Source organism: Capsicum annuum, chromosome 1 (genome assembly GCF_002878395.1).
Source record: "Capsicum annuum cultivar UCD-10X-F1 chromosome 1, UCD10Xv1.1, whole genome shotgun sequence".
NCBI lineage: Eukaryota > Viridiplantae > Streptophyta > Magnoliopsida > Solanales > Solanaceae > Capsicum > Capsicum annuum.
The window spans coordinates 196,223,250-196,236,248 of record NC_061111.1 but is presented as its reverse complement, the minus strand read 5'-3'; the positions used below and the strand labels follow the sequence as shown (position 1 = coordinate 196,236,248).

Sequence of the window (12,999 nt, the reverse complement as noted above, 5' to 3'; positions counted from 1 at the left end):
CTCTTTCGACATGCAAATATTTGTTTATTGATGATCATCAAACACTATCTTCATGTTTTTTTTTTCTCCCAAAAGAAACTTTCTTCTATCATGTTACGTTGAATGCAATTTTGAAATACAAATATGAATCCTAAGAAAATTCCTAACAAATAAACATAAGAACGGAGATTTGATAACTGAAACTATTAGATAAACATGGAAGAACTTGTGAAAACTATTAGATCCATTCCTTAGGGTTGATGCAAGCATCCAAGAGTTTCCATTCTTCAGTACCTACATGTGGTTGGTGATCATACTCCCATCGTGCCGTTAATGGAAGAGATACTAGAACGCTGTCGATCCTACCTCCCGTCTTGAGACCAAACGTAGTTCCACGGTCATAAACCAAGTTGAATTCCACATATATAGCGGCCTCGCCTTAGTTGTTGCCATGGTTTGTGTTCGTCTGTGAAAGGGGTATTCTTCCTCTTCTCTATGATAGGTATATATGCATGCAGGAACAACAGAATTTGCACACTCTGCTGAAAAGGAAAGAAGCATTTCTTGATCATAGTCGTCTTCGTCGTTCAAATCATCAAAAAATATTCCCCCAACACCTCCTCTCTCACCACGATGCTTAATATACAAATAGTCATCACACCATTTCTTAAACCGAGGGTAGAAGCTAGCATCGAATTTGTCACAGGCAGTTTTTTTGCACCGAATGGAAGTGCTTCACATCGTACGCAGGTGTAAGGTCAGTACCACCACCAAACCACCATTGCATTGGTGCCCCTGGTGTATCTTTTGGAGCATGATCAGTCTCAAAGTAACGATAATTAAAATGCAGTGTTGGTGCAAATGGATTTTTTTGGATGTAGAACTGAACTAATACCAGCAGCAAAAAAGGGAACAGGACCGGGCTTGACGACATCCTCATTATCAGTTGGTATAGCAGCGCGATAAGCCTCAGGAGGCATAACACCATAAACAACAGAAACACTAACACCAGCCTTCTCCCAAACAGCTCCATCTTGCAACTTAGCTTCAAACACTCTTGTGTGTATATTGCTTTCTGTTATAATTATGGCAAATAACAAGTTGTTCAACAATTGTCATATCCAAATTGGATTTTCCTGTATCATTTTCACAAACCATATACAAGAAAATCTCAATTAATTCAATTCCTTTTTGTAGAAAAAAATATGTTACTAAAAAGTTGTTCTTTTCTATCAAGAATCCAAAATCTTGTTTGTATGTATCAAATTCACTTGTAAATGATTGTTCAATTGATGAAACATCTAAAGAAAACAACACCCAAGTTTCATTAAATGTCAATACCAGGTAAAAATTGTATCTTTTTTGGTAGTAATGTTCATACCACCCTCACTCCCACCCACCTCCCAACCCCCATGTTTCCATTTATTCCGTGACTGGTATAGCATTGAAAATTTCCGGATCTAGGAAGGATCCTAATTCATCATAATCTAAATTAGAACATATTGGCGCTTTCTGGTTTTAGTTTTATTTTTAAAACTGAAAGGGTAATATACTCTTTACCCTCCTTTCAAGACTCAAAAATACCCTTCCATCCATCTATTTGGCTCTAAAATATATTTAATGTATTAGAAATGGCTTAAAAATATCTTTCTTCCTCTATTAGTTCAAAAATACCCCTTCATTCACCTATTTGAATAAAAAAATGCCCTTAATATTAAATTTAAGTCCAAAAATGTCTCCTCCTTTATATTATATCATTTTTTTTAGTTTCACGTAGGGGTAATTTTTTTTGTAATTATAATTTTTTAATTAGGATATTATATATTTTTTGATGGAATAAATATGCATTAATTAGTATATTATTTTTTTGGTTTCAAGTAGTGGTGGACTTTTTTTTAGTTACAATTTACTTCATTATTATATTATTTTGAGGTCTTTTTAATTACAACCTTTTATCATTATATTATTTTTGGGTTTTTTTAATTATAATTTTTTATTATTATATAATTTTTGTGGGTTTTACGTCAGGAGTGATTTTTTTTTAATTATTATTTTTTTAGTTTTAGGTTGGTACCAAGTTATCAAGTAATTTATGGTACATCATAATAGCTATATTTATTGTAATTTTTGTTTTTTTAAGAAATATATTTTGTCTATTTTAGGACTCTTAATTTACTTCCATATATTTTAGGACTCTTAATTTTCCTATATGTTTCGGGTTTCATATATATATATATATATATATATATATATATATATATATATTTTAGGACTCTTAGTTTCATTCTATATATTTATTTAATAAAATAAAAATTAAAGGAAAAAATTAAATGATTTTATCTATAGTAAAGTCTTCTAGGGGGGAATGTTTTTTTTTTTTAATTTTTTTTTTGTTTCACGTAGAGATGTTTTTTTTAATTACATTTTAATATATTTCTATATTATAGAAATGATGGTTTCAACATGGCAACTTCTTGCAATTTTAAAAAAGCTTGAAGATAGTTTAGTCATTAAACATAAGTTCTAAACTCAATTTGATAATTTTTGTGCATTGTTTTTTGAACCTCATCAAAAATTTTAATGAAAGCCCATTCTTTTCTCTTTAATTACGAACAATGTCATCTAAGAAATTTACTATAATGCCATCACACATGACCTTGCATATTTCTATATTATTTTCACACATGTGGACCCTCTATCTTCCATTTATTTTTCATTCTTAGTATTTATCTTTTTATGTGTAAAATTGTTTCAAATATATTATATTTAAGTAAATTAATTAGTAAGATGGTAATTTATTATAAAAATTATTAATAATTGATACAATTAAATAAATTTTGTTCTTTATTTAATTTCATATCAAACATATAATTTACTTTCTTTCTTATTTGTTACTACAATTTCACCTAATTTAATTTTTTTTAATATATAAAAGAGAAAATTTTGATATGCCTGCTTATGTTATCTGCTTCAAATTCTTCAATCGTGATTTTATTATATTATCTCTAATTATTTATTATAACCCATTTATATATTAAAAAATATTTAATTTTAAAAAAATAAAAATAGACATTTATGACATGTCTATTTTAGTTGCTTCAGCTGCTTTAATCGTAATTTTACTAAATATCACTCCTAATTAATTATTATAAGTCATCTAAGTATTTAAAGAAGCTCTTCGTCGACTTGTCGGCTTGAGCTATTCACTCCGTGATTTTACTATATCATTCCTAATTAATTATTATAAATTATTTACATATTAAAAAATTAATACTATAAATAATAAAACAATAGAATAGACATTTATGACATGTCTGCTTCAGCTGCTTTAATCATAATTTTACTAAATATCACCTCTAATTAATTATTATAAGTTATCTAAGTATTAAATAAATAAATAATTAAATAATATTTAATAAAAAGGATAAAATAGATATAAAATTATAAGTTAACTCTTGATGTTTTAAAGTAACTCGAATTCTTATATGAGATTTCACCTACTTTTTTTTCGCAAGTATCTTTTACAATAATTTTATCATATCATTTCTAGTTAGTTGTTGTGACTCATTTAAGACATGTCTGTTTCGCTGCTTCAATCATGATTTTACTATATCACCTCTAATTAATTATTATGTTCTTCTAAGCATCATTTCATTTAAAATTAGAGTAGAAAATTTTTACACAATAATTAAAAATTTAAATTATTTAAGAAATATAATTGACTATTAGTGCACAAACTCTGGACAAGGAGAGTAGCATACATTTTTTGAAAATTACATAAAAAATATTATAAATTATAATAATTAAAATTTTAAATATCTAAAATAATTTAATCTATTATATATCTTTAACAAATACTTAAAAAAATAGTAATTCACAATAATTAACAACTTAAAAAATTTAAACGATATAAATACTTGGTTGACTCTCGAAATTGTATTAGTGTCACTTAAATTGAAATAAAAGAAAAATATTATAAATCACAATAATTAAAAACTTAGATTATTTTAAAAATATAATTGACTATCAATGTCACAAAAGTTTGGATAAAGAGAGTAACATATATTATTTAAAAATTACATAAAAATATTAGAAATTACAATATTAACAACTTAAAATATATAAAAACATATTAAAAGTATGATTGATTATCTAAATTCATTTTTTATCACAAAAATTGAGACAAATAAATATATATTGAGTCATGCTAGATCCCGGGTGAATCCTAGGATGTATATATGCAATTAATCTTTTTTTTAAACTTTGGTTTAAATATATCAAATTGAGAATACAAGTTTTAATACAGTACACTGTACATCAAAAGATGTATAAGAAATAATGTTAGCATAAATAATACCAATATTATTAATACAAGCATTATTAATGCAAACATTATTTATACATTCTATCAGCATTATTTTTATACACTCTAACAAACGACTCCACATTTGAATGGAAGGAGCATATACAAAAGCAAAGTTCAATAAAAATTTTACATAAGTATGTTTTATCGTGTTCTCAAAGTCAAATAATTTAAATTAATATGAAAAATGGTAACTATAGTTTTTTTTCTATATAATTTTTGAAACACTTACAATTTGAATTTAAAATATTAATTTAGTTTAACTTCAAAGAACAAGTTAACAAATAAAAGAGAAGGAGAAAATGAAAAAAATAATGTTTATGGCGGCTTAGTAAGGAAATACATAATTATCTTGTAAGACTTGACTCTTTGCAAAATACTACCAAGTAGTCAATATATTTTGTGTATTCATGTGTTATAATTCATAATTCAAACTAATATCAATTTAAGTTACTATACATAATAAAATATCTTAATGTTGGGCCCGTGCTGACACGGGCCATGCTCCTCTAGTATATATATATATATATATATATATATATATATATATATATCACTACTATTTTTCTTTGTATTATTATTATTATTTTTATGGTTTCATGTTGGAGAATGATAGAAGTGTAAAATATTATGCATTCTTACCTAAATTAAATAAAGATTTAAATTACTTTCAAGTTTTTTTTTATATAAAAAGTTCAAAACCTAAAAAGAACTAAAAGTCTTCAAAATTTTACCTAAAATATATTTTCTAATATTTGAGAACACATAGATAACCATTAACTATGAGAGTATTTGCCCTTTGCTAATTATCCTATTTAAGGAATTTTTTTCTAATTTTGCACTTAAACATTAATTAATTCTTTTTAAATTTTTATATATAACTAAAAAAATTAGTGAAAAGAGGACCATTAAATTGTGAATGAATTTGAGTCTAATTACATGTGGACCAATAAAAATAATGTCATGTATTTAATTAATTTAAATAAAATTATATTTCACATCAGAATTTGTTAAAAGGAGGAGACATTTTTGAACTTAAATTTAATGTTAAGCGCTTTTTTTTATCCAAATAGGTGGATGGAGGGGTATTTTTGAACCAATAGAGGAAGAAGGACATTTTTTAGCCATTTCTAATACATTAAGGGTATTTTTGAGCCAAATAGATGGATGGAAGGGTATTTTTGAGCTTAAAGGTGGAAGGATGGTATTTGTGTACCATTTTCAATAGTTGAAGGGTATATTAGACCCCTTTCTGTTTTTAAAAAGACCAATTTTAATTTAAAAATAGACATGTTCTAGAAGCAAATAGAAAAAGGCCCTGAAATGTATGAAAACTACTGTTGGTGTTTTTTCTCCTGTTATTGTTTTGGTTCTCTTGTTTTTGTTTCTCTTCTTTATTATTATTGTTGTCATTCTTGTGTAAATGAAAAATGAAGATAGTACATGGATGTATAATAGAGCTTATCCTAACCGTATGGGATTGAGGGAGGAATATAAAGCTGGGGTAGTTGAATTTATTGCTAAAGCAATGACACTGTTTGGTAAGCACATTCATTCGTTGCTCCAACATCAAACTACATTCCAGTTTTTACCAAAATCTACCAACAAATCAATGATCCACCCGATCCACCAGACCTCAACATAAGCTTCATAAAGATCCACCAATACAATACACCCCTTTGGTTGAGCCCATAGCTCAACTTTATGAGAGATTGAAAGTGGCTGGCTATATCACTCCTATTCCTGTAATTGTCATGAACACATATGAACCATGGCTTGATCGTTCTAAAACTTATCCCTATCATTCAGGGATGAAAGGACACACCATAGAAGAGTGTCGAACTTTGAAAGACAAAATTCAAACACTGATTGATGCCAAAGTGATAAGTGTGATGAAGCCGAACCGTGATGATGATTGATTTACTAGGCTTGACTTGCAAAGGTTCGACATTGGTGTAGAGGATATCATGATGATTCTCCGCTTCAGACTCTCAAATATTTGAAATTCATTCAAGTTTACAATTGGCAGTTTCCTTTTATGCTTTTCTTGCCTATGTAATGTGAACTACGGTCAACTTGATTCCTCTAGATGAGGGATATGTAGGCGCTCATTTAATGAGTTCGGTCTCATCTTAATAAATTTTTTTATTTTGTCCTTTTCTACATGGAGTTGGATGAATCAACAATGTGATGTGATGTGATGTCAATTACAAAGGATGTTTTGAATCAACAAATCTGATGTTCAACGAAAGTCGACCTTACTCATTTCCTATCTTTCTTATCTTCTTTACAATCATAATTGCAATTTCGACATCATGTTCTATCACTATCATGTTTCGTGCGTTAGGAGCTCCAATCTTTACGCCTAGATCACTTATTAAATCTTAGTCTTCATTATGTTTGAACTTACGGGTTATGTGGTAATTTTTGTTTGCCTTATTTTATTTTAAGTTGGTCTAGCATTTGAACATCAAACTCAAGTGACAATCTGTAATATGACAAATATGCTCAATGTCCGAAAAGTTTTCAGTCCTCCTTTTCATCGCCTAAGGCAAAACACTATGACTCCTTATCGTCGCCTTACCCACACCCCTTTTCAGCAATTTTCTTCTGCATGTGACACTTCTGAAAGTGAAAGGATCAATTAAGATGAACGTTGGCAAAGGCTTCGTGACTTAGAGAAAAGATTGAATGAGGAAATGTGTTCTAGGGTTATTTATGACTTGAGGTACGAGAAATTATGTATACATCCGATGATTGATTTACCTACAGGATACAAAGTTCCAAAGTTCAACATATTTGATGGGCATAGGGATCCAATCACACATCTGAAGGACTATTGCGGCAGGCTAATTGGCATAGGACACAATGAGGCTCTCTTAATGAGATTGTTTATTCAAAGTTTGTCCGGAATGGCACTCACACGGTTCGCCCAACAGGATTTTGACAAATGGCATAATTGGGAAGAATTGACTCAAGATTTTGTGAGGCAATACAAGTTTAACATCAATACTGGTCCAACAATGCGGGAGTTATTCGAGATCAAGAGAACGACCCATGAATATTTTGAGGAATATACAATTCGATGGAGGTTAGAGGCTTCCAAAATACGCCCTTCTGTTTATGAAGAGGAATTGGTCCAAATTTTCCTCAGGACACTAGATGGATATACTTCCAGAAAATTTTCCTTCTGGTTGGTCACAACTTTGAGAGTCTAATTTCGATTGGAAATAAATTAGAATATGAAACGAAGAATCCATCCAAGAGAGAGAAAGAGGATTCATCACCCTCCATACCTCGAACGCAAGGCTATTAAAATAATAAAGAGACCCGTGTTGTTTTTGGTTCTCAAAACAAGGCTCAATCTTACTCTGTCCAACAAGATCCAAGACGTTCACGAAATAAACATAAAACGTATCACATGAATTGACGTTCCTACTTCATGTCACCAATCTCATTTTACCCATCTTATGGCTAATAATATTTTCTTGTTTGCTCTACCTTTCTTTGTACTCTTGAACTATGTTTGACCTGACTTTCATTTGGATACGAAGGCAGCCCATTTTGGGTCCAGTCTTAATCTAATAAAATATTTTTCTTTCTCCCTCTTTATCAAATTCTTACACTTCCAAAGCATATAAAGGCAGATTACAATTGAGGTTATGATATTCAAATATAGGACAATCATTTCTCTTGGACTAATGTTTTTTTTAGTGATGCAGAAATAAGAGACTCCAAAGACAAAACTAGCGTAGAATTTTTTAGGTTTCAAGAAAACCTCAAAAATTTCAGAAGTAAACAATATGTCAATTCACAATGACGTAAAAAAAAAGCCATTCATTCTAAACCGGGGCAAAATTTTTTGAGAATTCCTCAATTCACGAGTAAACAATATATTCATTCACAATGACGTACGAAAGGCGCTTTACATTCTAAACTGGGGCAGTAATTTTTGAGAATTCCTCAAAAATTTCATCACGATGGAGAATCCTAACGATTCATGGAGTAGAAAACAACGACCAAGGAGTCGACTCGAGCATGGTACAAACCCACATTTCTTTTTGACTGACAACCTTTATTTGAGTACAAGATTAACAGGTATAGATGACAACAATCACTCCATCATGAGAGGCCTAATGGCTATTCCAACATCAAGCCAAAAATCTTGACAGTTGATCCAACAGTATAACAGATACGCTTTTGAATTTCATCTTATCATTATTGTTATGGTATAGATGAGAGGCCCAATGGCCAATCCAACATCACGTCGAGTAACCTGATAGCTGATCCAACAGTACAACCAATGTGCTTTCGAATTTCATCTTGTCATTATTGTTATGGTTGTTTTCACTACATTGTTTAATCTTCTACAATATACATCTATCTGTGCTAACCATTTTTATCTTGTTGAGCTAAAAGTGGAAGGACTAATAGGTATAGATGAGAGGCCTAACAGCCAATCCAACGTCATATCGAGAGGCCCAATAGCCAATTCAATGTCACATCGAGAAGCCCAACATCTAATCCAATATTACATCGAGAGGCCCAACAATCGATCCAACGTCATATTGAGAATCCCAATAGCTGATCCAATGCTACATCGAGAGGCCCAACAACTGATCCAACGTCATATCGAGAAGCCCAATAACTGATCCAACATTACATTGAGAGGCCCCGAGAGGCCCAACAGCCAATCCAACGTCACATTAAGATGCCCAACAGCTGATCCAATGCTACATCGAGAGGCTCAATAGCAGATCCAACGTTACATCAAGAAGCCTAACAACTGATTCAACGCTGCATCGAGAGGTACAAAATCCAATCCAACATCACATCGAGAAGCCCAACGGCTGATCCAATAATATAACAAATACGCTTTATCTACTCTCATATTTACTTTATATATATCAATTGCTTATCAATTACATACTCTAACCTTTGTTATATAGTATATGGTAAGGTACTTAGGCGACAGAGAAGGGGTAACAAACAAAAATAATTTTCGTTCCTATTTTCAATGTATCACCCTATCCGCCGATACACCGTATAAGCTCAAACTCGAAACTCACACACCTTTCATTTTCACGCCTCTCTTCATGTCATTATTTTCAAATCCTATTCACTTCAATCACCAACCCACAATATCATTTTTTGACGCCCCCATCCTTTATCATTGATAATCTTTAGGAATATTATTCATTCCTAAATCTAGAACTACACGCGGCCTAATTCTCATAAAACTAGAGATATGTAAGCGACTTAACGCCAAAGTCTTGACCACACTATATTTTAAACACCTTCCATTGCTTTCTTCCAAACAAACTGTTATCTCGGTCGGACAAAATTGGCTACTACGTCAACTTTCATTGCTTGACAATTTTTTAATCATTCTCAAGCAATGAATGGGCAACTGTTGATATCCAATTTTGACCTCTCAATACCCTTTTGGGCTGTTGTTTTATCAAAAATTATTTTTTTAAAAATATTAACATTTTTTACACATTTATTCTTATATCAAACAAATGTTGACGCATCGCATTCACGATTTTAAAATATATAGAAATTATTTTATTACTTTTATTATCATTTTTTCACAATTTAAAATATTTTACATAATTATATTACTATTTATTAAATTATTTTTTTCCGTAAATATGCACTAACAATTTACAAATACATTATCTAATTTTTATTATTATTGTTATTATTATTGTTATTATTATTATTATTATTATTATTATCAATAATTTTATATAATAATTTTATGTAACAATAATTTTACAGGCTTACTTTATTTTTTTTCGATGCCTTATTTAATTAACAACCTAAATTAAATTGCTTTTTTTTTAATTTATTTAAATTCTAGCCTTTTCCGTCCAATTTATTACACTCTTAGCGTATTTTACACAATTTATTACAGTTCTAGCCACATTTCAATTTAAAAAATCCCAATTCTTTTTCTTATCCTTTTAATCTCAACCATGGATTAAGAGCGATCCAACGGCTGAGATCAAATCAGTCTATTCTTTCCTTTTTAAGCCTAATCCCTAACCCTAATTCATTCTCTCCAAAATAATCCACACCCTTTCTTCCTCTCTCTCTCTAAACCCAACTTCCACCGACCAGCACCGTACACAACTTTGGCAAACAAAACCACCAGCGCTGCCGTCGTCCTCACGCAGGGAATGACCTCCTCCGCCTGGTCTCTCACTGTCGCCGGAAAGGGAGCCACTCCCTCCACCGCTGCTACGGATGTCAACAGCTGCATCTCCTCCTACCGCTACCGATCAGCCCCCGTCCAGCCCGAGCCATCTTCCGCCGCTGCAAGCAGCCAACGAGCAAACTAGCCGAGCCCCTTCGCTGCCCTCTCCAGCGCCGCCCTTTGCCACCTCCTCCTCTCATTCATCATATCCTCACCGGAGTTGATGACCGGCGAGGTTTTCAAGGAACCTCACTGCGATTACGGTTCGAGTTTAATATTTTTTTTAATCTTAAATTGCATGATTTTGTTTTCTTTATCCGCAAATTATTCAAATTCTCAGATTTAGAATTTGTGAGGTTTGAGTCTTAATTTTGATTCAGTGTCTTTGATTATGTGTTTATTTGCGTGTCTAGGCTAACATATATCAAAACCCCCAAATTTGTATGAGTTTTACTCTAACCCCAATTTCTTTTGTGACATTTGATTTTAATTTTCAAATAAGGTGCTTGTTTTTTTTGATTGATCACTTTCGATTGTATGTTTGCTTGATTTTTGACAAATATTAGTTCCTTGATTTTGCGTTGGGTAAAAGGCTTGATTGATTCACTATAAGATGTTTACACCTTCTTGATTGATTTATTTTGATATGTTATCTAGTCAATTTTGATTTCTGAATATTTGTAATTGATTTCTAATTGACTGTTTCTTCACCTTTTAATTGTTACAGATTTGATACTTCTTTATTTATAGTAAAGATTTCGATCTATTTTGGCATATTCTATAATCTCCTTATTAATTGATTAATTTTATTTGGTTTGGAGTGATTTTTATTTGTTTAATTATGGTAATTTTGACATATTTTCCTGATTGATTGAATTCTGCCCCCTTGATTAAGGGAACGAATCTCCTTGATTTATTTTTCTCCCTTTATTAATGTTTCTTATACTAACTATTTAAAGGAGACCTCTCCCCATAATTTGGGGGACAAGGATACACTCTATAATATCTACAATCTCCTACTCTCTATATGCTATCTGTTCTCTTAAAAATAAGTTACAACGAATATATACACTTTCTCTGACAAAAGCTTAAAACAGAGGCAATTTTACGTTATTATTTTGGCACTCATTTGTGGAGCATTAATCTTGACCTTTCGGTGGCAATTCGTTCTTGCATTTCATGTTTCTTGGTTTTCTTTTATTATCATTATTTGTCATCATCGACCGGTAAGTCACTAATCGATGCATTCTTTTCCTATCCCGTAGTTTTTGTGATGGCAAAACATAGAAAGCATGTCTATAGGAACTAATTTGAAATAATGTTTGCTTAATATGCCTTTGTTTTCTTTGTTACTCTGTTTAAGACAATGTGTTGTTTAAGATTATATGTTGGTGTATTCGAGTGTTCTTTTGTGCTTGTCTTGCTCTTTTGATTTGTATCTAACAACTATCATTAAGTGGTGTTTTGGGAATCGCAAGAGTCGTCGGGGTGTTTACAATGGACTATATTAATTATTTCTATTTAGCTTTTATTGTTTATCATTTGGTTTGTAATATTATCGTACAAACATTATTGATATAATAATAAATTTTGGGGACGGCTCAGAGGGCGGAGATTTACATGCTCTATGAATAGTATAGATAGGCACAATTTAGGTTTTAAGTTTATTACGTGCTACGTGATTCATTTAGGCACACAATCTTAGGACTTGTTAACATATGAATTGCTTAGGCACGTAATCTATGGTTTATTAATTAATTCGCTTAGAATTCTTGATCTTAGAATTTAACTGAATCCGACATCCTAAATTAGATTGACACTAAGCGTATATCATCAACATATTTTGCATGTCAGTATATTAATTTAGATTTAAGGATGTTAATGTATTTTTAGCATATTAAATATATTAAATTAAATTCCAACCTATTTTTGGCGTTTTAACATTAGATTTAAGCATAATTAATTGAATTTTTTGAGATGTTTAAGTGAATTTTCAGCATGTTTAATACAATTTTCAGCATGTTAATATAATTTCAGCACCTTTAATATAATTTTCAGCATGTTTAATTGAGTTTCCAGCATGTTTAATTGAATTTTCAGCATGTTTAATTGAATTCCCAACATGTTTAATATTATTTTCAGCGTGTTTAACATAATTTTCAGCATGTTTAATTGAATTTCCAGCATGAATAATAATTTCTAGTATGTTAAACATTAAATTTAGACATGTTCGCATTAAATTTCAGCATGTTCATATAAGAATTAAGTCCTAACATGTTAGCCTATTAATTTGAACGTCAACATGCTAGCATACTTTCCTTCATACTAATTTATTTATTTCAAGCATGAGATTTAAGCATATCAATGCATGTTTAGCATGTTCATGTTACATTCTAGCATATTAACAGATTTTTGCATGTTAATTCACTCTCAAGCATTAAAAGATTGTATTTCC

At 30.7% G+C, this 12,999-nt stretch overlaps 1 pseudogene; it reads right to left on the bottom strand.

Moving 5' to 3' along the window:
- Nucleotides 1-30: 30 nt before the first annotated feature.
- Nucleotides 31-1,094, bottom strand: LOC124888602 (annotated as a pseudogene).
- Nucleotides 1,095-12,999: the final 11,905 nt, after the last annotated feature.